General features: G+C 42.8%; 2 protein-coding genes across 4 annotated transcripts in view; one reads left to right on the top strand and one right to left on the bottom strand.

The window, feature by feature from the left end:
• The window catches only part of CHLSN (cholesin), a 108016-nt gene that overhangs the window by 57520 nt on the left and 31000 nt on the right, over positions 1-19496 (top strand).
• Positions 1-19496, bottom strand: part of GPR146 (G protein-coupled receptor 146) — a 46662-nt gene that overhangs the window by 11117 nt on the left and 16049 nt on the right. The window contains exon 2 of one of the 3 annotated variants that reach the window (XM_070761397.1): positions 9726-9817. The gene's annotated coding sequence lies outside the window, so the exon portion shown is untranslated. The other 2 variants (XM_070761398.1, XM_070761396.1) reach the window with 2 other exon arrangements.

Here is a 19496-nt window from a genome sequence, read left to right on the forward strand (position 1 = left end):
TTGCCATGTTTGCTAATTTTATGTCCCGACAGGAGAGTTAATCAATTGTGAAGGCTTGCCTATTGAAATTGTGGGTGCTTTTTATCCATGGAGCACTAGGAAATGGTATATAAGTATAAATGCTATTGCCCTCCCTCCTTCCTTCCTCCCTTCCTTCCTTCCTTCTTGCCTGGGTCAGATGAAGACCCAGGTTGTTGGAGGCAAGAGGCTGACTCTCTGTAAACCAATTAGAGCTATAAAAGAACTAGGAAGTGGTATTTAAGTCTAAATGCTATTGCCCTTCCTTCCTTCCTTCCTTCTTTCCTTCCTTCCTTCCTTCCCTCCTTCCCTCTTTCCTTCTTTCCTTTTGTGGCACAATGCTTACAATATTTTGGGCTAATTCTGCCCACTGCCAGCAATTCGATCCTGACCAGCTCAAGGTTGACTCAGCCTTCCATCTTTCAGAGGTGGGTCAAATGAGGACCCAGATTGTTGGGGGCAAAAGGCTGGTTCTGTAAACTGCTTAGAGAGGGCTGTAAAAGTACTATGGAGCAATATATAATTCTAAATGCTATTGCTATTCCTTACTTCCTTCCTTCCCACCTTCCTTCCTTCAGTCCTTTACTTCCCTCCTTCTTTCCTTCCTTCTTTCCTTCCTTCCTTCCTTCCCTCCTTCCTTCCTTCCGTCCCTCCTTCCGTCCCTCCATCCTTCCTTCTTTCCTTCCTTCCCTCCTTCCTTCCTTCTTTCCATCCTTCCTTCCCTCCTTCCATCCTTCCTTCCTTCCTTCCTTCCTTCTTTCCTTCCTTCCAGAGTGGATGAAATGAGGACCCAGATTGTTGGGGGCCAGAGGCTGATTCTATAAACCGCTTAGAGAGGGCTGCAAAAGCACTACAAAGAGGTATATAAGTCTAAACCCTATTGCTGATGCTCTTTGGTGCCAGGGACCCTCCTGGGAATCTACTTCCCATCCACCCAAGAGCCATCAGCCATCCAAACATTTAATAGGAAAGTGAACCCAAGAACAAGGGGACACAATCTGAAGTTAGTTGGGGGAAAGATCAAAAGCAACATGAGAAAATATTATTTTACTGAAAGAGTAGTAGATCCTTGGAACAAACTTCCAGCAGACGTGGTTGGTAAATCCACAGTCACTGAATTGAAACATGCCTGGGATAAACATATATCCATCCTAAGATAAAATACAGGAAATAGTATAAGGGCAGACTAGATGGACCAGGAGGTCTTTTTCTGCCTTCAGACTTCTATGTTTCTATGTTTCTAAACCCGTCCCTGCCCTTCCACCCCACCTCCCATCCCTCCTGCTGGCTGCAAAGCTCCCCTCCTCCTGTTTGCTTTGACAATGTTTGGCCAGGGCTGTTTGCCCTGCTACCCCCTCCGCAGACACCCCTCCGTCCATCCCTCCGTCCATCCCTCCCAGCTCCTACCTTGGGTCCAACTCTCCCGATCCTTTGTACTGCGGAGTCAAACATGGCTGATAAAATAACATGTCAGGTGAAGGAGAGAGAGGGGCAGCCGAGGGGGTCTCCCATGCTGGTTTTCTTCTTCCTTGCCCCCCCCCCCTTCAAGCCCCTCTTTGCCCCTTAAACAGAGAGAGCGAGAGAGAGAGCGTCCCAGGGTTTCCTCTCCGGCCGAGCGATCCCGGCTGGCTGCTTTTCCCCCTCCGGCGTGCGAGCTGCACTTGTTTGTCCTCCTAGTAAATTACTCACAAAAGTTTCTGCCTTCTGTTGGCACCGCCGAGGCCCCGTGTGGCTCCTCCCTGGCTCTGTTTACCAGCCAGTTTGAAGAAATAGGAAACTTCTCCCTCGGATCCCGGGAGGAGGAGGAGGGGGAAGCGTGCACAGGCTGCTCTCTTTCGGAGCCTCCGCATCGATTGGGAGGAAGAAGGCAGATATTCCTGGAATAATCCATCTGGGGTGTTGGGTTACAGCCGCTGCCTGCCTCCCCATCCACCCACCCACCCTCCTTTCCCCTTCTTCTTTTTCCCTTTCCCTCTTTCTCTTCTTTTGGGAGAAACCCACCCAGCCTGGAAGAGTCCCAGGGAGGGTCTTTAATTAGAAAAACACAAACCCCACCACTGACAAAACTCCTTCCCCAGGCTCAGTTTTCATGGCTGGGGGTTTGGGGAGAAGAAGATGCCAGGAAATATGTGTCTCCCCCCCCCCCTCTTTAAAAGAGGGCAACCTGATTGATCAGTCTTGGGAGCCGGATTTAAGAGTTTCTGGTTGTGTTACTGGCAGCATTTGGAAGAGCAAAGAGCCGGGTTGGTTGCTTGGTTGGTTGCTTGGTTGGTTTTTTTCTTTCTTTCTTTCTTTCTTTCTTTCTTCCTTCCCTCCTTCCTTTCCTTCCCTCCTTCCTTTCCCCTTCTCTTCCATTTCTTCCTTTCCCTCTTTCCCCCTTTCCTTCTTTCTTTCTTTCCTTCTTCCATCTTTCTTTCTTTCTTCCCTTCTTACTTCCGTCCTTCATTCTTTCATTCTTTCTTTCTTCCTTCTTTCCCTCCTTCCTTTCCTTTCCTCCTTCTTTTCCCCTTCTCTTCCATTTCTTCCTTTCCCTCTTTCCTCCTTTCCTTCTTTCTTTCCTTCTTCCGTCTTTCTTTCTTTCTTCCCTTCTTACTTCCGTCCTTCATTCTTTCATTCTTTCTTTCTTTCTTCCTTCTTTCCCTCCTTCCTTTCCTTTCCTCCTTCTTTTCCCCTTCTCTTCCATTTCTTCTTTTCCCTCTTTCCTCCTTTCCTTCTTTCTTTCCTTCTTCCGTCTTTCTTTCTTTCCTTTTTTACTTCCGAACTTACTTCCTTCCTTCCTTTCCTTTCCTCCTTCCTTTCCCCTTATCTTCCATTTCTTCATTTCCCTCATTCCTCCTTTCCTTTTCTTCTTTTCTTCTTTCCTTCTTCCGTCTTTCTTTCTTTCCTTCTTCCATCTTTCTTTCTTTCTTCCCTTCTTTACTTCCATCCTTCTTTCTTTCATTCTTTCTTTCTTCCTTCCTTTCCTTTCCTCCTTCCTTTCCCCTTCTTTTCCATTTCTTCCTTTTCCTCTTTCCCCCTTTCCTTTCCTTCTTTTTTCTTTCTTTCTTCCGTCTTTCTTTCTTTCTTCCCTTCTTTACTTCCGTCCTTCTTTCTTTCATTCTTTCTTTCTTCCTTCTTTCCCTCCTTCCTTTCCTTTCCTCCTTCGTTTCCCCTTCTCTTCCATTTCTTCCTTTCCCTCTTTCCTCCTTTCCTTGTTTCTTTCCTTCATCCGTCTTTCTTTCTTTCCTTCTTTACTTCCGAACTTCCTTCCTTCCTTCCTTTCCCCTTATCTTCCATTTCTTCCTTTCCCTCATTTCTCCTTTCCTTTTCTTCTTTCCTTCTTTCCTTCTTCCGTCTTTCTTTCTTTCTTTCCTTCCTTGCTTCTTTCTTTCTCTCTCTCTCTCTCTCCCTCCCTCCCTCTCTCTCTCTCTGTTTTTAAGAAGAAAGTGAACCCAAGAACAAGGGGCCACAATCTGAGGTTAGTTGGGGGAAAGATCCGAAGCAACATGGCAAAATATTATTTGACCGAAAGAGCAGTAGATGCTTGTAACAAACCTCCAGCAGACGTGGTTGTTAAATCCACAGTAAATGAATCTAAACATGCCTGGGATAAACATAGATCCATCCTAAGATAAAATACAGGAAACAGTATAAGGGCAGACGAGATGGACCAGGAGGTCTTTTTCTGCTGTCAATCTTCTCGGTTTCTATGTTTCTCAAATATTAATTTACTGAAAGAGGAATAGATGCTTGGAACAAACCTCCAGCAGACGTGGTTGGTAAATCCACAGTAAATGAATTTAAACCTGCCTGGGATAAACATAGATCCATCCTAAGATAAAATACAGGAAATAGTATAAGGGCAGACTAGATGGACCAGGAGGTCTTTTCCTGCCGTCAAGTCTTCTGTGTTTCTATAGTTTCGCTTTTCCAATTGGCCATGCCGATTCTCTTACAAAGCAAGTTCCTTGTTTACTTCTCCACTTGAAAATACTTTTGGTGCCGCAGTCTTCTAGGCTGGGGAGTTGGAATGCGACACCTGCTGCCACCTGGGCTTGGTCACCCCGAGTCAAGGAGGAGAATAATATTAACCCAGGGGGGGAAAAAAGATCCCAGCAAAGAGAGGCTTGGAATTCCAAAGGGGGGAAAAATATAAAGTGCTTCGGGTTTTTTCTCCCCCCAGGATTTGTTTATGTTCTGTCACCAAAGTCCTCTTGTTCTCGTCCTTGAATTTGGGAGGGTTGAAGTCTGGCAGGGACACCAGCTCCTCAGTTGCACAGCTCCTGAGTCATCGCTGTTTCTAGCGCGCAGGTATGCGATCGAGCGAAAGATAAAGTGTTCTTTGGAATTAGCCTAGAAGAAAATCCAGCTTGGTCCAGGGTGTGGGTGCTCCACCAATAACCTGCACCAGCCCTTCACAAGTCATGTCCTTCAGGGCTGAACAAAGAGGCCTGGGCTTGCGTTGACCAAAGGGACACTGGGTGTTGGACCACAGACTGGTCAATTCAAAGAATGGACCTATTTGTGTGTGGCATGATTCAATACTGTTTTATTTATTTTTTAATAGAAACATAGAAACATAGAAGTCTAACGGCAGAAAAAGATCTCATGGTCCATCTAGTCTGCCCTTATACTATTTCCTGTATTTTATCTTAGGATGGATATATGTTTATCCCAGGCATGTTTAAATTCAGTTACTGTGGATTTATCTACCACGTCTGCTGGAAGTTTGTTCCAAGGATCTACTACTCTTTCAGTAAAATAATATTTTCTCATGTTGCTTTTGAACTTTCCCCCAACTAACTTCAGATTGTGTCCCCTTGTTCTTGTGTTCACTTTCCTATTAAAAACACTTCCCTCCTGGACCTTATTTAACCCTTTAATATATTTAAATGTTTCGATCATGTCCCCCCTTTTCCATTTCCCCCCTTTTAATTTATTGATTGATTTTGTCCAATACACAATGAGGGTTTTAGTGGGTATACACATAGTAAAATACATAATGAAGGTTGTAGAGGATATACTGGAAGGAAGGAAGGAGAGAGAGAAAGAAAGAGGAAGGAAGGAAAGAAAGAAAGAATGAAAAAGAAAGAAAGAGAGAGAGAAAGAAAGAAAGAGAAAAGAAGGAAGGAAAGAAAGAAAGAAAGAATGAAAAGGAAAGAGAGAGAGAGAAGGAAGGAGAGAGAGAAAGGAAGGAAAGAAAGAAAGAATGAATGAAAAAGAAAGAAAGAGAGAGAGAGACGGAAGGAGAGAGGGAAAGAAAGAAGGAAAGAAAGAAAGAAGGAAAGAAAGACTTGACCAAGAAGTTTGGGAGGGGGGTGGAAATTGCAAAAGAAGAGAACTTCTGTTAGCATTGTTACCAAAAAAGTGATTTACGGGACCCGTTTCATGAGCCAAGCGAGATTCAGCGACCACCTCCTTATAATAATTGGAGGCCTCCGGATTTTGGTGTCCGTTTTATCTCTTTTCCCCCTCTTGTCCAAGTCCTCTATTCTTGGGTTTGTCTCCATATATGGCCTTTCAAGTAGCCTCTTCAAGAGCTGCCCTTCAGTCTCTACGAAGATGGATCCGTCTGCCTTGGCTATTAGCTATGACGGCCGGACGGCCGGATTGCATCCCACTCTTAATCGTTAATGGAGCCGAAGCGTAATGTCATTATATTTCAGCATGCGCTGTCTCCGTCTGCCTGGGTTAGTACATCATGTTCGGCAGGAGCCGCCTCATGCGCCTCTGAAGGAGTGCAAGACGAACGCCGAGGGTGCCTTTTGATCTCCCTTCCCAGTTTGGGAAACTCTCTCGGCGGCGAGCGGAGTTTTCCACCCTGGTTATGCAACGGGGATGCTTTTAAGGCTCCCAGGAGCCTCCAAAATGCAGATAATTGCTCGAGGGTGCCTTGCAGCTGGGAAGGCGCGTCTGGAAGCTGCAAATTGACGGAGTTTTTAAAAAAAGAACACCGCTGTCTGGTATCAATACTGAATAAATCTGCATTACAAATCGCCTGCCTTTGGATGTTTCCCAAGAGGGAAAACTGGGAAGGATGCAGGCAGGAACCTTGAAGGAAAGGCGGCTAACTACCATGCTGAAACTACAGACTGAACAACCAGAATTTAATTTAATTTATATTCACCGTATTTTCTGAGTATAAGACGCACTTTTTCCTCCTTAAAAGAGGCTGATAAGTTGGGTGCATCTTATACTCTGAATGTAGCTTTTTTCCCCCCTCCGCAGCCCTAACTAGCTTCTTACTATCTTCCCAGCTCTTACCTTGCAGGCTCTTTCATTGTTACTCTATGCAAATAATTATTTTCCAAGCTGTAAGTCCTTGCAGGGATTTTTCCATTGTTCTACTTGCTCCGAATGTTTCTTTCCAAGTGCTAACAATGTTCCCAGCTCTTCCTGGCTTGCAAGCTCTTTCATTGTTACTCTCTACGAAGAATGTTTTCCAAGCAATAAGTCTTTGCAGTTTTTTTTTTCATTGCTCTACTTGCTCTGAATGTTTCTTTCTAGGTGCTAACGATGTTCCCAGCTCTTACTGGCTTGCAAGCTCATTCATTGTTACTTTCTGCAAAGAATGTTTTCCAAGTCCTAAGTCTTTGCAGGGTTTTTTTCATTGTTCTACTTGCTTCAAATGTTTCTTTCCAAGTGTTAACAATGTTCCCAGCTCTTACTAGTTTGCAAGCTCTTTCATTGTTACTCTCTGCGAAGAATGTTTTCCAAGTCCTAAGTCTTTACAGGGTTTTTTCCATTGCTCTACTCCGAATATTTCTTTCCAGATGCTAACGATGTTCTCAGCTCTTACTGGCTTGCAAGCTCATTCATTGTTACTCTCTGCAAAAAATATTTCCCAAGCCCTAAGTATTTGCAGGGTTTTTTTTATTGCTCTACTTGCTCCGAATATTTCTTTCCAGATGCTAACAATGTTCCCAGCTCTTACTGACTTGCAAGCTCTTTCATTGTTACTCTCTGCGAAGAATGTTTTCCAAGTCATAAGTCTTTGCAGGGTTTTTTTCATTGCTCTACTTCGAATGTTTCTTTCCAGTTGCTAACGATGTTCCCAGCTCTTACTGGCTTGCAAGCTCTTTCGTTGTTACTCTCTGCAAAGAATTATTTTCCAAGCCCTAAGTCTTTGCAGGGTTTTTTTCATTGCTCTACTTGCTCCGAATGTTTCTTTCCAGATGCTAACCATGTTGCCAGCTCTTCCCGGCTTGCAAGCTCTTTCATTGTTTCTCTCTCCAAATAAAGTTTTTTTAAAGCCCTAACCAGGGGATAAAATAATGTGCTGAAACTGACCAGACTAAGGACGCTGGCCAGATGAATACCTGGTAAGCAGATTCTTTTCCCTATTTTCCTCCCAAAAACTAAGGTGCGTCTTATACTCCAAAAAATTCAGTAATTGATTTCTATTCCGCCCAATCCCAATGGGACTCAGGGCAGCTTACAACAATATAAAAATATAATGCAATGATTAAAAAAAGAGTCAAATATGCAATACTAAAAAAAACCAATAAATCCCCATTATAAAACCCAATAAAACTGTCCAATCTGAACAAACATACATGCCAAACCAATCACATTGAACTGAGCCCCAAAATCTCTGTTGCTAAGCAAGGTGGTTGTTAAGGGGCCTTTGCCTGTTTTACTCCTTTTCTCGCCACAGCTCTTAAGAGAATCTTGACTTTGCTTGTCAAAAGGTCCCAAAATTGTCTCTCAAGACCAGGAGTCCCCAAACTAGGCAACTTTAAGACTTGTGGACTTCAACTCCCAGAATTCTCTCCCAGAAGTCTGGGAGTTGAAGTCCACAAGTCTTAAAGTTGTCAAGTTTGGAGACCTCTTCTCAAGACATTGCAACTTTCATAAATACACGCCAGTTGCCAAGCGTCCAGATTTTTAATCACATAACCACAGGGACAGTTCCATGGACTTTTGCTGCAAACCTATTTGGACCGCTCCCCCTAACAGAAGCAGAACCGACATCTCAAAGGAAAAAAACAACAGTCAATCCAGGTAATTTTGGAAAGCTACCAACTTGCCTCCAGAGGTTGTTTTCAAACCCTGGACAGTTTTGAAGAAGAGGTCTGGATAACCATTTGTCTGAAATGGCTTGGGGTCTCCATATCTTTTAAGGGAATAAAAATGACCAATCTGTAGACAAGTGGATCTAATTTTTCTCTCTTCCTCTGTGACGTAATGGGCTGGTCATAACCAGGGGTGTTTATATTCCATTTTCTTTGGAGTGGTGAGAAGCCGATAGGTTTTTTTTATGTGGGACTTCCAGATCCCACAAAGAACTGACAGTTAGAACAATTAACCAGTGGAACACCTTGCCTCCAGAAGTTTTGAATACTCCAGCACTGAACGTTTTTAAGAAGATGTTGGATCACCATATGTCTGAAGTAGTGTAGGGTTTCCTGCCCAAGCAGGGGGTTGGACTAGAAGACCTCCAAAGTCCCTTCCAACTCTATTATTATTATTATTATTATTATTATTATTATTAGTAGTAGTAGTAGTAGTAGTAGTAGTAGTAGTAGTAGCCTGCTACCATACGAATCCCAGCGACCGATAAGGTCCCACAGAGTTGGCCTTCTCCGGGTCCTGTCGACTTAACAATGTCGTCTGGCGGGCCCCAGGGGAAGAGCCTTCTCTCTGGTGGCCCCGGCCCTATGGAATCAACTTCCCCCAGAGATTAGAACTGCTCTCACCCTCCTTGTCTTTCGTAAACTACTCAAGACCCACCTATACCGCCAGGCATGGGGGATTTGAGACATCTTTCCCCCAGGCTCCTTATAATTTACGTTTGGTATGTATGTGTTGTTTGGTTTTAATATGATAGGGTTTTAGTTATTTCTTTTAATATTAGATTTGTGCTACTATAATATTGTTTTTATCATTGAGCCGCCCCGAGTTTTCGGAGAGGGGCGGCATACAAATCCAAATAATAAATAAATAATAAATTGTTGTGAGTCGCCCCGAGTCTTTGGAGAGGGGCGGCATACAAATCTAATAATTTATTATTATTTATTATTAATTATTAGTATTAGTATTATTAGTATTATTATTAGTATTATTATTAGTATTATTAGTATTATTATTAGTAGTAGTAGTATTAGTATTATTAGTAGTAGTAGTATTATTAGTAGTATTATTATTAGTAGTAGTAGTATTCTATTCCTATTCCATTCCATTCTATTCTATTCTATTCTATTTATATTCTATCCAAGGTGGCTTCATATAACCTCTGGCTGCAGAAGGAAGCGGGGTTTGAACTGGGGTGCTTCCCCATTTTGGGGGGGATTTGCAAGGCAGCTTAGAAGCAACTTCATAAAAAATGAACTTTCAGATTATAAAAAAGAAATTGATTTCCTGGGCTCTGTGTTCTGGTACGTCACATGAGCCACAAAGGAAAAATAATTACATTAAGCCCAGCGATAGCATTGGATTTGCAGCGCGAGTTTTGCCTGGGAAAATTTTAAAAAACCTTGCTATTAAGGAAGCTGATTTAAGATTACTAAGGATTTGCTCGGTGCTCGGATCATTTGTATTTCCCCGTTTTGGAAAAAGCTTGCCCGTGCGACAGCCTCCTTTTGAGTTGTGAATCACATAACGGTTTTCCTTTCCACCGTTTTTGTGTGTGCATGTTTAACTACTAATTAGGGGCCTGTGGGATTGGGGTGGGTGGTTGGGTTGTTTTTAACAGAAAAGTTTGCAAAATGACCCCACGGGTCACTCACCTGGCGAGCGTGGCCATGCTTCCGAGCGAAGGGGTCCAGCATTTTCGCTCCTCCGGTTGCAGCTCTGAAGTTCAGTTGCGGTTGTCGCGTCGCTGTGGGAAGTAAACAACAACAGGGCTTTTGACTCCGGCTACCTCTCCGCTCTCCCTGGCACCAAATTTGAGATATGCACATGACCTCCCCCTGCACGTAATTCCCAACCTAATCCTTTAAGCCCCGGCAACCTTTCGCGATTGGCGGGGAGCTCTCTTTACCAAAACCAGGCCTGGCGGAGGAATACCTCCCGTGATTAAGTCAGATGGGGAAAGGGACATTAATTTAATCACGGCATCTGATTACCGGCCTTAAAGCTGATTTAACCTCGGTGGAACAGGAACGGTGAATACGGACTGCATTCGAAGGACAGGAGAGGTTAACCCTTCCAGACCAGGGGAGTCCTACCCTGGCTTGCTCGCTCGCAAAATATATTTGAGCTGCGAAACAATAGAATTAGAATAGAGTAGAATAGAATAGAACTCTTTATTGGCCAAGTGTGATTGGACACACAAGGAATTTGTCTTGGGTGCAGATGCTCTCAGTGTACATAAAAGAAAAAATACATTTGTCTAGAATGAATGGAATAGAATAGAATAGAATAGAACTCTTTATTGGCCAAGTGTGATTGGACACAGAAGGAATTTGTCTTTGGTGCAGATGCTCTCAGTGTACATAAAAGAAACTATAGATTTGTCAAGAATCATGTGGTACAACACTTAATGATTGTCATAGGGGTCAAATAAGCAATGAAGAAATATATTTGAGCTGCGAAAGAATAGAATTAAAATAGAGTAGAGTAGAATAGAATAGAGTAGAATAGAATAGGGGACACAATCTGAAGTTAGTTGTGGGGAAAGATCAAAAGCAACGTGAGAAAATATTATTTTACTGAAAGAGTAGTAGATCCTTGGAACAAACTTCCAGCAGACCTGGTTGATAAATCCACAGTAAACATGCCTGGGATAAACATATATCCATCCTAAGATAAAATACAGAAAATAGTATAAGGGCAGACTAGATGGATCATGAGGTCTTTTTCTGCCGTCAGTCTTCTATGTTTCTATGTTTCTAGAATAGAATAGAATTGAATTGAATTGAATTTTATTGCCCAAGTGTGATAGGACACACAAGGAATTTGTCTTTGGTGTAGATGCTCTCAATGTACATAAAAGAAAAAATACATTTGTCTAGAATAGAATAGAATAGAATAGAATAGAATAGAATAGAATAGAACTCTTTATTGGCCAAGTGTGATTAGACACACAAGGAATTTGTCTTGGGTGCAGATGCTCTCAGTGTCCATAAAAGAAAAAATACATTTGTCTAGAATAGAATAGAAGAGAAGAGAAGAGAAGAGAATAGAATAGAATTGGCCAGGTGTGATTAGACACACAAGGAATTTGTCTTGGGTGCAGATGCTCTCAGTGTCCATAAAAGAAAAAGAGACATTTGTCAAGAATCATAAGGTACAACACTTAATGATTGTCATAGGGGTCAATGAAGAAACAATCCATATTAATAAAAATTTTAGGATACAAGCAACAAGTGACAGTCCTACAGTCATAAGTGGGAGGAAATGGGTGATAGGAATGATGAGAAAAAACTAGTAGTAATAGTAGTGCAGACTTAGTAAATAGTTTGACAGTGTTGAGGGAATTATTTGTTTAGCAGAGTGATGGCGTTTGGGGAAAAAACTGTTCTTGTGAGTAGTTGTCTTGGTGTGCAGGGCTCTATAGAGACATTTTGAGGGTATTTTTATGCTGCCCAACTCACTAAGGATTCTGAGCAGCTCACAACCAAAAATAACCTCCAAATATTTAAAAACCTATAAAAACAGTTTAAACACAATTAAAATAAAACAATAAATCCCATGCATACCATATATGGCTGGATCCCTTGCATGATAGGGGTATTAAAATGGTATTAGTACCACCCTAGTCCTAGATTGTATCCCTCTATTAACGCAAGTTAGGATTGCATTGGCTTTTTTCGCTACCGCTGCACATTGCTGGCTCAAATTTAGTTAGTTGTCCACCAAGACTCCAAGATCCCTCTCACAGCTGCTGGTATTGAGTGTAGTTTCACCCAGTTTAAATGTATATCTTTGGGGGGTTTTACCTTTAGGACTTTACTTCTTTTTCTCAGCATTGAATTTAATTCCCTTTTGTTAGATAGGGCCCGGTGTTCAAGTCTATCAAGATCCATCAGGATTTTGAGCCTGTTCCTTGGGGTTGAATGTGGTCGTAAGGTTGAGGTCCAATTTCTTCTCGGTTACACTGAATTTGCATCGGAAGAGTTTAAACATTGGCATTTATGCCACCGTGAGTCGCTTCGAGAAGGGCGGCATCTAGAAATCTAATTACAGTGGTGCCTCTACTTATGAACTTCATTCGTTCCGCGACCTGGTTCTTAAGTAGAAAAGTTTGTAAGAAGCAGCGATTTTTCCCATAGGAATCAATGTAAAAGCAAATAATGCGTACAATTAGGGAAACCATGAGGAGGGGGGAAGGCCCTGTTTCCTCCCAGGAGATTCCTAGAGAGGCCCCACGGAGGCTTCTCACGGCCTTTTCCGGTCCTGCTTCCTCCCAGGAGATTCCTAGAGAGGCCCCACGGAGGCTTCTCCTGACCTTTTCTGGCCCTGTTTCCTCCCAGGAGATTCCTAGAGAGGCCCCACAGAGGCTTCTCCTGACCTTTTCTGGCCCTGCTTCCTCCCAGGAGATTCCTAGAGAGGCCCCATGGAGGCTTCTCCCCACCTTTTCTGGGCCTGTTTCCTCCCAGAGAGGCCCCACGGAGGCTTCTTCCCGCCTTTTCCGGCCCTGCTTCCTCCCAGGAGATTCCTAGAGAGGTCCCACGGAGGCTTCTTCCCGCCTTTTCCGGCCCTGTTTCCTCCCAGGAGATTCCTAGAGAGGCCCCACAGAGGCTTCTCCTGACCTTTTCTGGCCCTGTTTCCTCCCAGGAGATTCCTAGAGAGGCCCCACGGAGGCTTCTCCCCACCTTTTCTGGCCCTGTTTCCTCCCAGGAGATTCCTAGAGAGGCCCCACGGAGGCTTCTCCCCGCCTTTTCTGGCCCTGTTTCCTCCCAGGAGATTCCTAGAGAGGCCCCACGGAGGCTTCTCCTGACCTTTTCTGGCCCTGTTTCCTCCCAGGAGATTCCTAGAGAGGCCCCACGGAGGCTTCTCCCCGCCTTTTCCGGCCCTGTTTCCTCCCAGGAGATTCCTAGAGAGGCCCCACAGAGGCTTCTCCCCGCCTTTTCTGGCCCTGTTTCCTCCCAGGAGATTCCTAGAGAGGCCCCACGGAGGCTTCTCCCTGCCTTTTCCGGCCCTGTTTAATCCCAGGAGATTCCTAGAGAGGCCCCACGGAGGCTTCTCCCTGCCTTTTCCGGCCATGTTTCCTCCCAGGAAATTCCTAGAGAGGCCCCACGGAGGCTTCTCCCTGCCTTTTCCGGTTACAATTTCGAAGGCTCGGGTTCGTAAGTGGAAAATGGTTCTTGAGAAGAGGCAAAAAAAGTCTCGAACACCCGGTTCATATCTAGAAAAGTTCGTACGTAGAGGTGTTCTTAGGAAGAGGTACCACTATAACAAATAAACAAATTCATTTTGTGGTATAGACAAATTCGGTGCTGTACTAACATCTCTGCTCTAGTTTATTCACGTAAACCTTAATTATATCAGATAAGCTTGTAGGCATCTTAATGTGTGTGTGTGTCTATGCGCCCTGTTACTGTGCTTCATAATTACAGACGGATTTTAAACATTGCCCAACCAAGCCATGGCACCATGTTTTGAAATCAGCCCATTAGCGTAGAAGATGCCAACGAAAGATGTTCTTTTCCTAGGTTGATGCCACCATAAATCAATTAGGCTTTGAAATGCATTAAGGTGGTATAATTAGTTTTCCATCTAAGCTGAGCTCCTTGATACAGATGGTTTTTTCAAATGAAGCTGAAGGCAAAGATGCCTTTCCGAGGGCAGGGAATTTTTCCCCCCTATTTTCCCCAAGATAAGAAGCAATGGATGGAAACCAGCCAAGGGCAGAAGCAACCTCGGATTGAAGGGCACGAAAGCCCTCCGAGATCATCCATCCAACCCAAGGACAGCCCTTCATTGTGATCCCCTTATATAGAGCGCTGGTGAGACCCCATTTGGAATAATACTGTGTTCAGTTCTGGAGACCTCACCTACAAAAAGAGATTGACAAAATTGAACGGGTCCAAAGACGGGCTACAAGAATGGTGGAAGGTCTTAAGCATAAAACGTATCAGGAAAGACTTCATGAACTCCATCTGTATAGTCTGGAGGACAGAAGGGAAAGGGGGGACATGATCGAAACATTTAAACATGTTAAAGGGTTAAATAAGGTCCAGGAGGGAAGTGTTTTTAATAGGAAAGTGAACACAAGAACAAGGGGACACAATCTGAAGTTAGTTGGGGGAAAGATCAAAAGCAACGCGAGAAAATATTATTTCACTGAAAGAGGAGTAGATCCTTGGAACAAACTTCCAGCAGACGTGCTTGGTAAATCCACAGTAACAGAATTTAAACACGCCTGGGATCCATTGTAAGATAAAATACAGGAAATAGTGTAAGGGCAGACTAGATGGACCATGAGGTCTTTTTCTGCCGTCAGTCTTCTATGTTTCATGTGCAAATCCCGTGATTTTTGCAGCCCAGCAAATCGGGGAATCTCCTCCAAGTGAGGGGGGGAAAAACCAAGTTTCAACTTCCCTTTTTTTTTTTTTTTTGCAACCACTTAATTATTATTTTTATTATTTATTACACCATGGATTAAGCGGCTGCTCCCATTGCGTTGAGATTTAAAACCCAAGACGTGTCCACTCAGCAAGGTTTGTTTGCAGGGGACGAGCAATGGCCTTACATTTATAAATAACAATTAATAAGTAACGTGTTGGGCAGCTAAGGAAACTTTTGAATCAGGAAACCCAGGTTGGGAACTCGACTTCGAACGTTTTGCAAGTGCTTCGTCTGAGTTGTCTCACATGATCTCTCCACAGGGTGTTAAGGAAATACTAGCAATAGCATTTACACTTATATACCCCTTTGTAATGCTTTTGCAGCCCTCTCTAAGCGGTTTACAGAATCAGCCTCTTACCCCCAACAATATGGGTCCTCATTTGACCCACCTCGGAAGGAGAGAAGGAAGGAAAGAAGGAGGGAGGGAGGGAGGGAGGGAAGGAAGGAAGGGCAATAGCATTTAGACTTTAATAATAATAATAATAATAATAATAATAATAATAATAATAATAATAATAATTTATTGGATTTGTATGCTGCCCCTCTCTGCAGACTCGGGGCAGCTAACAACAATAATAAACACAACATGTACAATCCAATTAATAAAAACAACTAAAAAACCCTTATTATTAAAAACCAAACATACACACAAACATACCATGCATAACTTGTAGTAGCCCAGGGGGAAAGGATAACTTAACTCCCCCATGCCTGGCGACAAAGGTGGGTCTTAAGTAATTTGTGAAAGACAAGGAGGGTGGGGGCCGTTCTAATCTCTGGGGGGAGTTGCTTCCAGAGGGCCGGGGCTGCCACAGAGAAGGCTCTTCCCCTGGGGCCCGCCAAATGACATTGTTTAGTCGACGGGACCCGGAGAAGGCCAACTCTGTGGGACCTTATCGGTCACTGGGATTCGTGCGGTAGCAGGCGGTTCCGGAGGTACTCTGGTCCATTGCCATGTAGGGCTTTAAAGGTCATGACCAACACTTTGAATTGTGACTGGAAACTGATCGGCAGCCAATGCAGGCCACGGAGTGTTGAAGAAACGTGGGCGAATCTGGTTTACAGAATCAGCATATTTGCCCCCAACAATCTGGGTCCTCATTTGACCCACTCGGAAGGCTGGAAGGCTGAGTCAACCTGGAGCCACTGGTGGGATTTGAACTGTTGAACTACAGCTAGCACTTAGCCTGTTATTGTTGACTTCCCCAGCTCACTTCAAAGCCAAATTCACTCAGCGAGCATTTGATTCACTTAACAGTTGGCAGGGATTCACCTAACAATGATCGCAAAAGTGTTGTAAACTCAGGCACCGCAGCTGCCTTGCTTAGCCACGGAAATTCGGGGTCTCCGTTTGTGGTCATAAGTCCGAGGACCACCTGAACCCTGGTCTTATGTGTGTCCCACCCACCCTGCTCCCGACTTCCCTCTTTCATTTTAACTTTTGCATTCCATGGTGCAATTAAGCGTAGCATTTAATCACCGGAGAGGAAGTAACATACATATTTAAAACTTGACGTCACGAAAGGTTTCGCAGCCTCACCCATGATTGAAACATCTTCCGGATTATACGAGAAGATTTATTTGCAATTAACGAAAAAATATTCCAAATAGGAAACAACGCTCACTGCAAGCTGCAGTCCACTGGCAGTGAGTCACCAGGGCTTTAAAAATGCCCATTTGTTCATTTAACTTGTGAATTCACACCTTGCACAAATGCCTGCCCAGACCTGCCTCCCCCTCCCGGAATTTCTTAACCTGATCCGAGTCTACATCGTCTTTTGAAATGCAACCTTCCTTGTAATAATTAGAGATGGTTACTGCTTTGTCAATATTGTGTCATCAGATATAATCGATTTTAAATATGAAATATTAGCACGGTGGATTATCCAAACAGAGCGTTTAACGAGATTCCAAATTTTACCTCATTGTAAAAATGTTTTTTTTTATTTTAAAAAAAACCACACACCAAACATAAACACCATAATGATCAGAGTTAAAACTTACTTTTAAATGCCACTTGGTGTAATTTAAGGTATACACACAAAAGGGAACATTTTATGCATGCGTTAACAATCTCTTTTTGATATACACTGCTCAAAAAATAAATAAAGGGAACCCTCAAAGAACCCATCCTAGATCTGAATGAATGAAATATTCTCATTGAATCCTCTGGTCTGTACAAAGTTGAATGTGCTGACAACATGTGAAATTGATTGACAACAGTGTTGCTTCCTAAGTGGACAGTTTGATTTCACAGAAGTTTGATTGACTTGGAGTTATATTGTGTTGTTTAAGTGTCCCCTTTAGTTATTTTTTTGAGCAGTACAGTATATTATATTACATATATCTTTTTAATTGTGTGACCATTTTTCCCTTAATCTTTTTTCTAACCAGTCATAAACTTTGTAATATTATTTTTTCCCCTCCCTTTAGCCTGTAAAAGATTACCCAAAAGTTTGATTTACCTGGAGTTATATTGTGTTGTTTAAGTGTTCCCTTTATGCTTTTGAGCAAGATACATAGACAGACAGACAGACAGACAGAAAGACAGACATATTGGATAGATAGATAGATAGACAGACAGACAGACAGACAGACAGACAGACAGACAGACAGACAGAGTGGATAGATAGACAGACAGACATACAGTGAATAGATAGATAGATAGATAGATAGATAGATAGATAGATAGATAGATAGAGAGATAGAGAGATAGAGAGAGACAGACAGACAGACAGACAGACGGACGGACAGACGGACAGAGTGGATAGATAGATAGATAGATAGATAGATAGATAGATAGATAGATAGATAGATAGATAGATAGATAGATAGATAGATAGATAGATAGACGGACAGACGGACAGAGTGGATAGACAGACAGACAGACAGACACATACATATATATGCATACGCACAATACAAATACAAATAAACTGCATTGTAGCCCTTTAAAAAAAAAAAAAGCCAGACAAGCATTTTTTATTTGGGATTTTTATTTGACATCAACAGCTGACTTCGGACTAATTTTAATTCTTGGCTTTCATCATCTGCAGTTGTTGTGGGAAAGTCAAATTGAAATGTAAAGAGAGAGAGAGAGAGAGCTTGGATATTTTGTCCGTACATATATGTTTTCACACAAACACACACATGCAAAGTATTGTTGCTAGGAAGCAAACCCGTCTTATTTAAGATGTGTTTGCAAGGTGAAAATTGGGGTTTAATTATCCTTCTCCTCTTTCAGCCTGTAAGGTCCAAGAGCAGCGTTCAAACATTTGGGGGCAGTGTAAGGCCATGGATGGGCGTGAAGCTTGCAGATATAGCATTTCAGTTTGAGAATCTCTCATTCCCCCCTTCAGCTATCCTTTTTTTTATTTATTTATTTATTTATTTATTTATTTAGTTAGTTAGTTAGTTAGTTAGTTAGTTAGTTAGTTAGTTAGTTAGTCCAATACACAATAATACACCATGAAGGTAATAGAGGAGACCTTCGAGGAAATAGAATTAGAGAAAGAATAGAAGAGAGAGTATATGATAAAATAATCAATGAGAGAATAGAAGAAAGATATAGGGATAGAAGAGAAGATATAGGGGATATAGGAGAGACTATAGGACAGGGGACGGAAGGCACTGTAGTGCACTTGTACTCGCCCCTTACTGACCTCTTAGGAATCTGGAGAGGTCAACCGTGGACAGTCTAAGGGTAAAATGTCGGGGGTTAAGGGATGATACTACGGAGTCCGGTAATGAGTTCCACGCTTCAACAACTCGATTACTAAAGTCGTATTTTTTACAGTCAAGTTTGGAGCGGTTAATATTGAGCTTGAATCTGTTATGTGCTCTTGTGTTGTTGTGGTTGAAGGGGCGAGTACAAGTGCACTAGAGTGCCTTCCGTCCCCTGTCCTATTGCTCTCCTATACCTCCTATACCTTTCTTCCATTCCTATATCTCTTCTTGTATTTCATTGATATGTTCTATTACTATATCTTCTCTTCTTTCTTAGATATATTTTACTATGAGTATCTCCTCTATAACCTTCATCATGTATTTTACTATGTGTATGGATATATATATATACCCACTAAAACCCTCATTGTGTATTGGACAAAATAGATAGATAGATAGATAGATAGATAGATAGATAGATAGATAGATAGATAGATAGATAGATAGATAGATAAACAAACAAACTCCACTGCCAGCCCGGCTACCTCCTCGAGTAGCACAGGCCGGGCGGTTGACATGAAGCTGGGAGGCAGGTACGGGAGCAACAAGCCCCCTTGAACCCCTAGATCCAACTTCACAAAGAGCGACTCCCAGAGTCGCTATCTCAGGAGCAGAGAGCTTAAGTAGGCTGATGGTCTTCATGGCTATAATAGCCACTCCTTGCCCCCTTCCCTTGGGGTCGTGGCTGGTGCCACACCTGAAACCCAGGTGGGCACATTTCAGAGCGAGGACCCCCTCCCTCTGGGCCCAGCCAGGTCACACATGTCACCCCGAAATCTCTTTCTGCACTAAGACGTAACTCCCCCCCCCCTTGCTGCCTCCTGTTTGTTTGCAAAGATTTGGTAGGAAAATTAAATGCAGAACCTTAAACCTACCGGATCTATTGTTTCACAGCTGCAGGTAAACACATCAATTCCAGGAACCACAAAAAACATTTATCTCACTGCAACGCATCCAATTCTCCTCCCCTAAAATTAAACACTGACTTATCTCCTGGTTGCATTGTTCCTCAAAGGTAGCGTCATTAGTTTTATTTATTCTCTACGTTAATAATCCCCCTATGTTCATTTTTAGCTGAAATATTCTTGTACATCTGCAGTATTAATGTTGCTTGTAGCTTCCCATCCTTTTTTCAACCCCCTGTTGATTCTTTGCATGCCACCAAATTATAGAGTGGTAACAGAATCCTATTCTTCTTTTTATGCCGGTATAAAGAATCATACCTTTGTTTTCCATATACAAGTACAGTGATACCTCGT

This window comes from Erythrolamprus reginae, chromosome 9, assembly GCF_031021105.1.
Source record: "Erythrolamprus reginae isolate rEryReg1 chromosome 9, rEryReg1.hap1, whole genome shotgun sequence".
Classification (NCBI taxonomy): Eukaryota; Metazoa; Chordata; class Lepidosauria; order Squamata; family Dipsadidae; genus Erythrolamprus; species Erythrolamprus reginae.